The 11,002-nt window shown below is 47.5% G+C and overlaps 1 protein-coding gene and 1 long non-coding RNA gene across 4 annotated transcripts in view; one reads left to right on the top strand and one right to left on the bottom strand.

The window, feature by feature from the left end:
• Window positions 1-320: 320 nt before the first annotated feature.
• LOC148004979 (uncharacterized) lies at window positions 321-10,486 on the bottom strand. Of its 3 annotated transcripts, XR_015626011.1 has the most exons (4): window positions 9,347-9,741; window positions 4,813-4,900; window positions 1,421-1,609; window positions 321-547 (listed from the first exon to the last, which is right to left on the bottom strand). It is a non-coding gene; the product is annotated as an uncharacterized LOC148004979 (long non-coding RNA). The 3 variants fall into 3 exon arrangements; XR_015626009.1 differs by lacking the exons at window positions 321-547; window positions 9,347-9,741 and adding an exon at window positions 10,215-10,486 and having other exon boundaries at window positions 1,309-1,609; XR_015626010.1 differs by lacking the exon at window positions 321-547 and having other exon boundaries at window positions 1,309-1,609.
• Window positions 10,282-11,002, top strand: part of Mcrs1 (microspherule protein 1) — an 8,817-nt gene continuing 8,096 nt past the window's right edge. Inside the window, 1 exon segment of the mRNA NM_001013106.1 lies at window positions 10,282-10,354. The gene's annotated coding sequence lies outside the window, so the exon portion shown is untranslated.

Raw genomic sequence — 11,002 nt, 5'->3', positions numbered from 1 at the left:
CTTCCTTCCTCCCTCCCTCCCTCCCTCCCTTCTTTTCTTCTTTCCTTCCATTTATCCTTCTTTTCTTTGAAACAGGGTCTCACTGTGCATCCCTGGCTGGCCTAGGACTCACTAAGTACACCAGGATAGTCTTGATCCTTCTGCCTCTCCCTCTGAGTACTGGAATGGAGGTGCTTGGCCCTCTTGAAGCTAAGTGCCCTAGAACCTCCGAGGAAAGCTGGCACAGTGGCCAGGACTCAGCTGAGGAATGGTTATGGCTGCTTCCTGAGAGAGGAGGCAGTCAGTAATGGCTTGGGATTGGAAAATCAAAGATTCAGGTGCCCTCTGGAGAGGCCCTTTATTGTAGAAGCCACTAGGGGGCAGCAAGGTGCTTGTTTAAGAGGCTCAGGGGCCTGGCTGGGGAGGGTGACACATTACAGGAAGCTTAGGAATTGCTTAAGGTGTACCTGGGGATCCATCTGGGAAGGTGCTGGGCCAGGTGTGGTGGGCAGTGGGGAAGGTAGAGTGAAGACACAAAAGCTACTGGCCATCCTGGAACTTCTGTACCCTAGAGACGATTAGTAGTGTCAGTCTTCTCTCCTCGGGCCGTTTCCTCTTTGCCTGGCTACCCACCCCCATAGGGCCCTCTGCACTGCAGTACAGAAATGTGTTCTTACAGAGGATCAATTAAGCAACTATTTTTAAGAATTCTGCCGGGTTGGGGATTTAGCTCAGTGGTAGAGCGCTTGCCTAGGAAGCGCAAGGCCCTGGGTTCGGTCCCCAGCTCCGAAAAAAAGAACCAAAAAAAAAAAAAAAAAAAAAGAATTCTGCCAGGAGGCCCTTCCATGGACTTCCACCAAACACATGCCATGCCCTCATTCATTCATTCATCCACTTATTCAACAAATATCCATTCAGCACCTAGCACTAGGCGCCCTGCCCAGGGGACCATGTACACAGTAGAAACCAAGTCAAGTTCCTCTGAAGGAATAGACTGCTCTTCCCCTCCCTCGGGACCTCACGCTTGAGCTGTATCTGCCGTCTTGCCTCTGCCCTGCTTCTGCTTGGAAAGCAGATCAAATTAAATGACTTTGTATTTACAGCTTGATAGACTGTTTTGAGACAGGGTCTCACTGTGTAGGCCTAGATGGCTTGGAATCTGCTCTGTAGGCCAGGCTAGGCCTAAAACTCAGTGATCTGCCTGCCTCTGCCTCCTGAGCGCTGGGATTAAGGGATGCACCACCACATCCAGCTCCAGGCCGATTACTTAATCACTTTCTGAATACCTCCTGTGGTGTCATGTTTTGTACCAAGGACTGAGGACATAAATACGAACAAAACACTTCCGATGACTTTATCACAAACACAGGGTCATGGTTGTAAGCAAAGTTCTGAAATGTTAAAAAAACAAAACTAAGTTCTGAGGCTCCTGAGAACTCACCATCCATCCATCCTCCCATCCTTCCATCTGTCTGTCTGTCCAATCATTCATTTAGCAATGGCTTCCTGGCTGCGTTGTGCTGAGATGATTTTCATAATCACAACACCGAAAGGCAATGTCTCTCTCTGCTCCGGAGACTGGGTGGGAAGCTGTGCAGGGCTGGCAGGGGTGAAGAACGGCCCTTGGCAGCTGTGGAGTTTAGCAAAGTGAAGTGGAGGTGTGAGGCAAGGGCCAGGCAGGACAGGCCTGCAGCGCCTGAAGGGATTTGAGCAGTGTTGAGGAGAGAAAGACAGAACTTCCTCAGGGAGCGTGGTGGGCGGACAGACCCCCGTGCTAACTGAAGGGTGGGTGGACAGACAGGGAAAAATCAAGAAGAATAAAATGCCTTTGATATTTTCAAAGGCTTTCAGCCAAGTAAGAGACAGACTAGTAAACCTTCCCACTCTCCCTGTAGCCTCCCCTCACTCCTGGCTTCCCTCCACTGTTGTCTGCTGCCTGCATTCCTGGGGGGACAGTGCACGGCTAGGACTCTCCCAAGATGACTGGACCTCGCCCTGAGGCTGAAATTGTCAGGTTGATGAAGGAGATTCCTCCATGTACCTCCAATTCTGTCCCGAGCCACAGAGCTGTACAGCACACATGCAACTAGATATCCCCCTCTTTTAAACATTTTATTTATTAGATTTATTCATTTTGCTTTTTGTGTGTTTTATGTGCATGTTCGTGTGTGCAGTGTGTGTTTGTGTGTGTGTAGCATGTGCATGCTCAGTGCTCCCAGCGGTCAGAAGAGGGCGCTGGATCCTCTGGAACTGGAGCTATGAATGGTTGTAAAGCACCCTGTGGGTGCAAGAAATCGAACCCACAACCAAACATCTCGGACGCTGGCCACTGGTACCTCACTCGGTTCATCCAAACCGAGCCCATGTTTCCACCTTAGCCAAGGCTTGTATCCTCCCGTGCTGTGCTCAGTGGAGAGCACCTCATCCCTGCATCCCACATCCCATCTATCCCCGTCAGACACCACGCGTGTCTTCCCTTTGGTGAGGGTCCCAACTTAGGCCTCCGATTGCGGTCTAGCCTTAATTTTTTAAAATTATTTATGTGTATGAGTGTTTTGCCTGTATATACACATCTGTATACCATCTGTGTGCCTGGGACCCATGGAAGCCAGAAGAGGACATTGGATCTCCTGGAACTGGAGTTACAGACAATTGTGAACTGCTGTGTGAGTACCGGGAATCAAACCTGGGTCCTCCCCAAGAGCTGCCATTGCCCTTAACTGCTGAGCCATCTCTCCAAGAGGTTGGTGTCACTTACACTGTATTCTATCGCAAACAATCCACACTATACTGTACATCCATCTATACTGTAGATGTCATAGGACATCTCCACTTTAAAAACTCATAACTCTTACTTTTTTTTTAAACATTTATTTATTATCTATAATTACCCTGTATCTGTCTTCAGACACACCAGAAGAGGGCATCAGATCCCATTACAGATGGTTGTGAGCCACCATGTGGTTGCTGGGAATTGAACTCAGGACCTCTGGAAGAGCAGTCGGTGCTCTTAACCACTGAGCCGTCTCTCCAGCCCAACTCTTACTTTCCTTAAGAAAATGTTCGATCACTGTGTAGAGCATTCGTGCCAGCTCTTCCCGGGCTGTATGGCACTCCACTACCTGGACGTTCTGTACGGCTGATTGGCCCTGTGGTGTGATGTGCCTGGGTGTTCTCTATCGCTACCAATGCTTTCATTCTCTATATGGTTTATCTTCCATGGGTGCAGGGGTGCTGGATCAAAAGTCATGCGGAGCTGTAATTCCAGCAAGCAAGTGACAATTTGCCCTTTGACCCACCCCCAAACGTTTGGAATTGTTGCCAATTTATAGGTGAAACATAGGTAAATGTAGCTTCAATCTTCTTATGAGGGACTTGAGTATTTTTTAATATGTCTAAAGGCCATTTATCTTTCTTTTTCTGTCAACAATCCACATATAGGATTTGTGCTCCTCTCCATATCGATTTGAAAAGATTTTGTATGCATAAAGCAAACGAGTTCCTCTGCCTGTCATAGGAGCTGCGGATACTCCCTTGGTTCCCCATTTGTCCTTGTTTATGGTGTGCTTTCGCTCTGCAGGAATTATAGATTTTTCTGTTGACAGAATTTGTCTTTCCAATGCTTTGAGAAATCCTGTATCACGTGAGAAGTACTTTCTCTGCTCTGGTACTGTAAGTTTGTAATTTCACTCTTTTGTACTTATTTAAGTGCAATTGATTCCTGTGGATGTGATTTAGTGTGAGGACTGAGGCAGAGGCGCCACATTATTTTTTTCCAGGTGGCTACCCAGTTGTCTCAATAGCACTTACTGAATAATCCATCCTTTCCCTGCTGACAGACAATGCTATCTTTATAATATACTACATTTTTTAATGTCTTGGGTCTATTTCTGGACCATTCTGTTCTCTTGATGGAACCGTTTATGCGTGCACTGGCATCCTCTAGAGTTCACTGTGCTGCGTGGGAGAGCTTCCTCCCCCTCATTAACCTTCCCTTTCAAAATGCTCCTGGTTGGCCTGTTGTTGCTGCTGCTGTTTAAATCGGCATAAATTTACACGTGAACTTTATATTCGGGTTATGTAGTCTATTGGTATTTTTATTAGACCATATTAAATTTATAGATTAATTTATGGAGAGCTGACATCTTTATGATACCAAGTCTTTCTACTTCGAGATATACTATGCCTTTCTAGTTACCCAAGCTTCCTTTGGTGTCCTTTGCTAGCACGTTTAATGTTAAGTACCTAGATCTAACATATTTATATTTAGATTGCTACGATTTTATCTGCTTTGTCATTTCAATGGAATGCTGCATATTTTATTTCCTTTATACTCTTTAAAGGGTACATTTTACAGAGTGCATTATCTCATGTCTGTTATGCTCAGAGCATCAAGCCTGATGATCTGAGTTGATTTCCATGTGCTTGTGCACACGCGCGCGCGTGTGCACAACACACACACTGGCACCAAGTGTAAACCACGCCTTATTTGTATTAACTTTTCAGTTGATGCTCTTTGACTTCCCAAATGAGCTATGTCTCAGTTTGTTTTCTATTGCGATGATGAAGAGGGTCATCAAAAGCACATCAGGGTGGATAGTTTATTTGGATTACAAGTCCATCCTCAGGGGAAGTCGGGCAGGAGATCAAAGCAGGAATCTGGAGGCAGAAACTGAAGCAGGGCAGTGCAGGAGTACTGCTTCCCGGCTTGCCCTTCCTGGCTTGCTTAGCCTGCTTTTTCATACACCCAGGACAACTGCCTAGGTATGGCCCTCCCCGCTGTGGGCGGGGCCCTCCCCGTAGCAGCTATCAGTGAGGAAAATACTCGCATACCTGCTCACTGGCCAATCTGATGGAGGAGTTTTCTCAGTTGAACCTCTTCTTCCTAAATAATTCTGCCTTGTGTCAAGTGGTCGGAAACCTAAAGAGGAAAAATGCTATCCTAAATATTTTAATTCTTTACTTTTCTTTTTTTTTTTTTTTTTTCTATTTTTCGGAGCTGGGGACCGAACCCAGGGCCTTGCGCCTGATAGGCAAGCGCTCTACCACTGAGCTAAATCCCCAACCCAATTCTTTACTTTTCATATCTCATTCTTTCCTCTTCTATAACCATGTAGGCTTTAATACTTATAAACTTATATACTTAAATACTTTAAACACGAATAGCTACAGGAGCAAACTTTGCCACACATCTCACTTTAATGGGATGGTCTATTTTTTTTAAATATAATTGTGAACTTTGGACTGAGATGTGTAAATTTAGTCATGTTTCAAGAAACTAACTCTGGGGCCAGTGAAATGGCTCAGTGGGTAAAGCCATAGGCTGCCAAGCCTGGCCACTGGAGTTCAATCCCAATCTGCCTATCTAGAGGGAAAAGAGAGTTAATTCTCACAAGCTAGCCTCTGACATCCACATATTTCTCATGATATGTGTACACCCATACAGACAGACAGACAGACAGACACACGCACACACACACACACAAATAAATACAATTTTAAATTCTAATTTTAAAAATTAGAGTTATTTGTAGGTCAGTGAGACGCGCCAGCAGGTAAGGGTGAATGCTGCTGTCAACCCTGATGATCTTGAGTTCAAATCCTGGGAGTCTCATGATGGAAGGAGAGGAGAACTAGCCTCCATGCATGTCCATGCATGATATGTATGACACAGTGGCTGGGCATGTATCCATGGGCATGGGTGAGCATGCATGAGTATGTGTGCGCATGTATGTACATTTGTGCACGTGTACAAAGAAAGCAAGACAAAGAGACAGATAGAGAAAAAATAATAAAAACAAATATTTTACAAAATCAAACCAAATTCCAGGTGTGGTAGCCCATGCCTTTAATCCTGGCACTTGGGAGGCAGAGGACCCCAAACTGATCTACATAGTGAGCTCCAAGACAGGCAGGACTACATAGAGAGATCCTGTCTTAAAAGGAGGGGGGTGGGGTGGAGAGATGGCTCAGTGGTTAAGAGCACTGACTGCTCTTCCAGAGGTCCTGAGTTCAAATCCCAGCAACCACATGGTGGCTCACAATCATCTGTAATGAGATCTGATGCCTTCTTCTGGTGTGTCTGAAGACAGCAACAGTGTACTTATATATAATAAATAAATCTTAAAAGAAACAAACAAAAAATAAAACTAAGCCAAGATTCAAAAGAACCCATGAACATGGCTCCCACTGTAAGTTATGGTCACACCAGGGGAAGAGAGTGCTGGGCTATGAGACTATTCACCACAGTGGTTGACTGAGCTGAACAGTTGGAGTCATTGCTAGCTTTTTCTTTTCATTTATATCCTCTGTATCTTCCCAGGCTCCACATCTCCACTTTATCACTAATACTGGAGGGTCCTGGGCACTGGTCCTGGCCCTTCTTCTTTGTATCTATGTCTACTCTCCTCCCCGGGGTTCACGTCTGCCTCGACAAGATGCTGACTTTCTGTGTCTATCTCCAGGCCTCTTTCCTAATGAAACTAGCATGGCTGCCTCTTTTTTTTTTTTTTTTTTTTTTTTTTTTGGTTCTTTTTTCGGAGCTGGGGACCGAACCCAGGGCCTTGCGCTTCCTAGGTAAGCGCTCTACCACTGAGCTAAATCCCCAGCCCCCGCATGGCTGCCTCTTGAATGCGATACCTCCCAGGTGCCCCAAACTGAACCATCTAACTCAGAGTTCTTTGTTTCTGTTCCCACGCAGCTCTGGGCCTCCCACGGGCTATTCCTTTGTAGTAATTACAGGTGATTACTCCACAGATATTAAGCGTGTCCTTTAGCACTGAAGAACAGAAGAGCCAGAGCCAATGACCGTCCTGAGAGCTAAGCAGATGCAGGGGAGGAGCACAGGGTGGGGTGTAGACTTTCGAGAAGGGAAGTGAAAGCATACGAGAGTGATCCCTTAGTGTGGAGAGCCAGACTGATCCAAGGCCCTCCCCAAGCCCGGATATATGGAGAGATAACAGAAGTTCCTTGTGCAAAACCAGAAATGTGCTTGGCAAGGCCTTGTGGGTCCTGAAAACCCTACTCTTCTCCCCTAAGGAGCAAAGGTTCTCCTTCCCAGTGCTCAGTCTGCCAGACATCCTGTGTCCCTTTATGCAACAATGCCTGAGTAGCCTCCTACTGACTTGGTCACAGTATATGATAGTTTTCTGCGTGGCCTAAGACACAACTTGTGCAAAGCCTCCCGAGTCCATGTTTCCTGTCCTCTCTGTCTACTCATCTCTTGGTTCTCCCCCTTAGGACCTTGCAGCTGAAGAACGACTTACATACAGGTCGGCTTCTCCTGGAACTTTGTTTGTTTTTCATGACGCACGCATGCCTTCCTATTTACATGCATGTGTGTGTGTGTACTAATGCATGTAGCAGCAAAATTGCTCCCCTTGCATGCATTACACACGCATACCCCTCTCCAGACAATGACCCTAGCAACCTCTGAGTGCCTCCAGTGCTGTGCGCATCAGGCTGATACTCTCATCTTTGAACAACAGTTTAAGCTTCCCCACCCCTAGTAACAATCAAATTAAAATTGTTCTTATTCATTTGTATTCCCAATATATTAGGGTATAAAGAATAGAAGGCTGGGGTTGGGGATTTAGCTCAGTGGTAGAGTGCTTGCCTAGCAAGCGCAGGCCCTGGGTTCCTCCTTCACAAGGAGGAACGTGGTTAAGGCCTTGCCTAGAGGTAAGTTTGAGTTCCCTGGCTTCTAGAAGATCCACACCTCAAAGAAGTGGGGCTTTTCCAAGTTTAATGCGGATGAATTGAAAGACATGGTAACCAAGAATCAGTTCATCCCGATGGCTATGGGGTCACATAGATTTCCTGGAAGAGTGGCAGACTCTGTAGTCCTGAGGGCTTCCACTCTGCCCTCCTCTACCCCACCACACCATTTATATTCAGTGACAAATCTCACATCTAGTCTAGAGAATTAACATGAGACCTTAGGGAATGTTATGATTTAAAGTGACGATTCAGGGTTGGGGACAGCTCAGTTGGTGAAGTGTTTATACAGCACGCACAAGCCATGCATGTTTACACCATGCATCAAACTCATGTTTGATACCCAGCACCACACAAAACCAGGGATAAGGGCACACGGCTGTAATCCTAGCACTGGGGAGGAGGCAGGAGGATGAGAAGTTCAAGGTCAACCTTTTGATACCTCTAGTTTGAGACCAGCCTGGGCTACATGAGACCCTGTCTCTGAAGCCTAATAGCTGGGTGTGGTGACACTTGGGAGGCAGAAGGAGATGGGAGCTGTGGGTTCAGGGCCTACATAACAAATTACAGGACAGACAAACTACATAGAGAAACTTTGCCTCAAAATCCAAACCAAGAAAGAACGGTGATGTATCCAATAGCGCTCCAGTGGCACCAGCAACTGATAGGCACCAACAAAAAGTGATATGCGTGGGAGTCAGGGTGGGGGTGTGGTCTTGTCCATTTAACCTCATTTAGAGTCACCTACAAGACAAAACTCTGGGTGTGTCTGTGAAGCTGTTTCTGGAGGTTTAACTGGGATGGGAAGACCTAGGGCTAGGGCTACAGATGGGACAGGAAGGAGAAAGGAGGCAAAACACCAATACTTCATTCTCTGCACTCCCAAGCTCTGGACACAGTGTGAACCACCACGCCTTTCCTGCCATGATGTTCGTACCCCCTACACCTCCCAGAAAAGCCTGTGAGCTAAAATAACCCCTTTATTCCTTAAGTTGCCTTTGTGAGGAGAAAAACATCTAACGAACATTGAACCATGCTAATCCAGCTCTTTACCAAACTGATCCCTTGTTAGAGCTGCTGCTGTGACTCGGTGGTACAGAGCTTGCCTGGCACGCACCAAGTATTTCATTCCTACTTCTAAAACAAATTACCTCTTTAGAGAAGAGCGCCCAATTCTCATCTAGATACTAAGCCGCACTATATTTAGCACAACCCACCAGACGGTGTCCTAGTTTGCTTTTAATTGCTGTGATTAAAAGACAACTAAAGGCGACTTGGGAAGGAAAGGGTCTATTTCATCTCACAACTTTCAAGTCACACTCTATTACCAAGGAAAGTTGGGCAGGAACCTCAAGCCGGGCACTGGATTCAGAAGCCAAGAAGGACAAACTCCACCCAGCTTCCTTACCCTGCCTTCATTTACAAAAGAGAACCACCTGCCCGTAGGTAGTACCGCCCACAGTAGGCTTAGCCCTCCCACATCTATCCAATCAAGAAAATGCACCGCAAGACTTGCCTTACCGACCAATCTGGTGGAGGCATTTTCTCAACTGAGCTCCAGGATCCTAGCTAGTGCCAGTCTGACAAAAATCTACCAATCACACTGTATACCAGAAAACGTTGTTTTGGGAGAGATAAAGCAAATACATACTCGTTAAATAAGTCCGTAACAGTATATTAAGCGAAGACTTGAAACTGAGGGTTAATCATAAAACTGTCAGGGTCAGGATGAGCAAATTGTCCACTGGACACTTAAGTTCAGGATGTCAGTCACGCTAGACAAACGCTCTTCCAGGGAGCTACTCCTGACAGAGCTGCTACACTTTTGTGCCCCTCAGAGAAGGCATGAAACAAACAACTCTTAGAGTTCGGTCTCCCCAGCTTTCCCAGGCCTCTCACAGACCCTAAGCCCGGATGTTTCTGCTCTCTGGGAACTAGTTCTTTCTTTCACAATAGTTCCCTCAGGGAACACCGTCCTCTGAAAAGGATTCGGTTGGTTTCCTGGCCACCTATGACTGCCCCCAGCAGTCTAGATGGAGCCCATCTGACGTAATCGACTGGCGCCGCTCCTCGGAGTGTTTCCTTAGGAACGCGGCCACCATCCTGCATCTCCTCCTTAGACATGAATCTTCGGGATCATACTGGCGACACATCCCCCCCCCCCCCAGTTAGACCAAGCTCTCTTCCAGTCGTGTGCTTAGCAAACGGTCTTACAGAATACCGTATCTAAAAACTGGCAGATAAAACAATACAAAATTTGGTCCTGGGAGACCAACCAAGCTTAGTCCTAATTAAACTCCAGCTCCTAGGCGGTCCCGCCTCTCCCAGCGTCGCCTGGGTTGTGTCACACAAGCCCCTCCCTCCCGCTGCTTTTTCCAACCGGGAAACCTCCGCGGTTCCCATAATTAACTACTGCCTAGTGCCTCCCTATGCGCTTTTGCCAACCGGGCAAAGTTTCATTTCCGGCTCCCCGCAAAATGGTTTCCACTAGGGCGCGCAGCCACGCCTCTTTCACTTACGCGTCCAGGACGAACCGGAATAGATCGTCCAACCCTTCGTTCGCAACCCGGAAGTAGATGCGTCTCACGGAAGCCGGCTTTGGCCCTGCGGCTCCTGCCGTCGCCGCGGAGAAATTGTTGAAGCTGGCAGCCTAGGAATGGTGAGATCCCGCGGTTCGTCTCCTAGTGTTCTGAGTAGACTTGGGGGTGAAGTGGAGTTTCCCAATGTGCCGCGGGGCACAACCCCCAACAAGATTTGGGGCTCCGCCCCGGTATCGCCCCGAAAAATCTGCGCATGCGTAAATCCGATCGGCTAGAACCTGGCCTGCGGTGTTACGCATGCGCAAAGGTGGCATGCTGGAGGTGGGGTGAGATTTGTCTTGGAGTTGGTCCTGGTTCGCTCCCACCAGCCTGTGGCGGGGCTCAAAGCCAGATCGCGACATCGGTGCAGTAGTATAAGTTGAAGAGCTGACTAAATTGCCACTCCTCCCCAGAGTCCCTGAAACAGACCTAAACTGTTCCTCACCTTGTGTGTGCTCTGGCGGGAGGAGGGATGGGAAGGAGGGCAAACACTTTGCCTTAGTTGCTCATGGGACTGGGCACCTTCACCCTCTTCTGTGGTACCCACGTTTCCCAGCCGCAACCTACGGAGCTGGGCGTGGAGCGTCCTTGCGGGCAGAGCCAGAACTTTGCTCTAAGAGACACCCGGGTCGAGAGGGGCGGCGCCTGCTCACAGCCCTTCTGGAAATCCAGTACCTGGGTTTTCCGTGGGTTCTAGCGTGACTGCCAAGGCTGTGGATATTCACACA

Source organism: Rattus norvegicus, chromosome 7, assembly GCF_021556685.1.
Source record: "Rattus norvegicus strain SHRSP/BbbUtx chromosome 7, alternate assembly SHRSP_T2T, whole genome shotgun sequence".
In the NCBI taxonomy this organism is placed as follows: Eukaryota; Metazoa; Chordata; class Mammalia; order Rodentia; family Muridae; genus Rattus; species Rattus norvegicus.
This window is presented reverse-complemented; position numbering and strand designations above follow the sequence as displayed.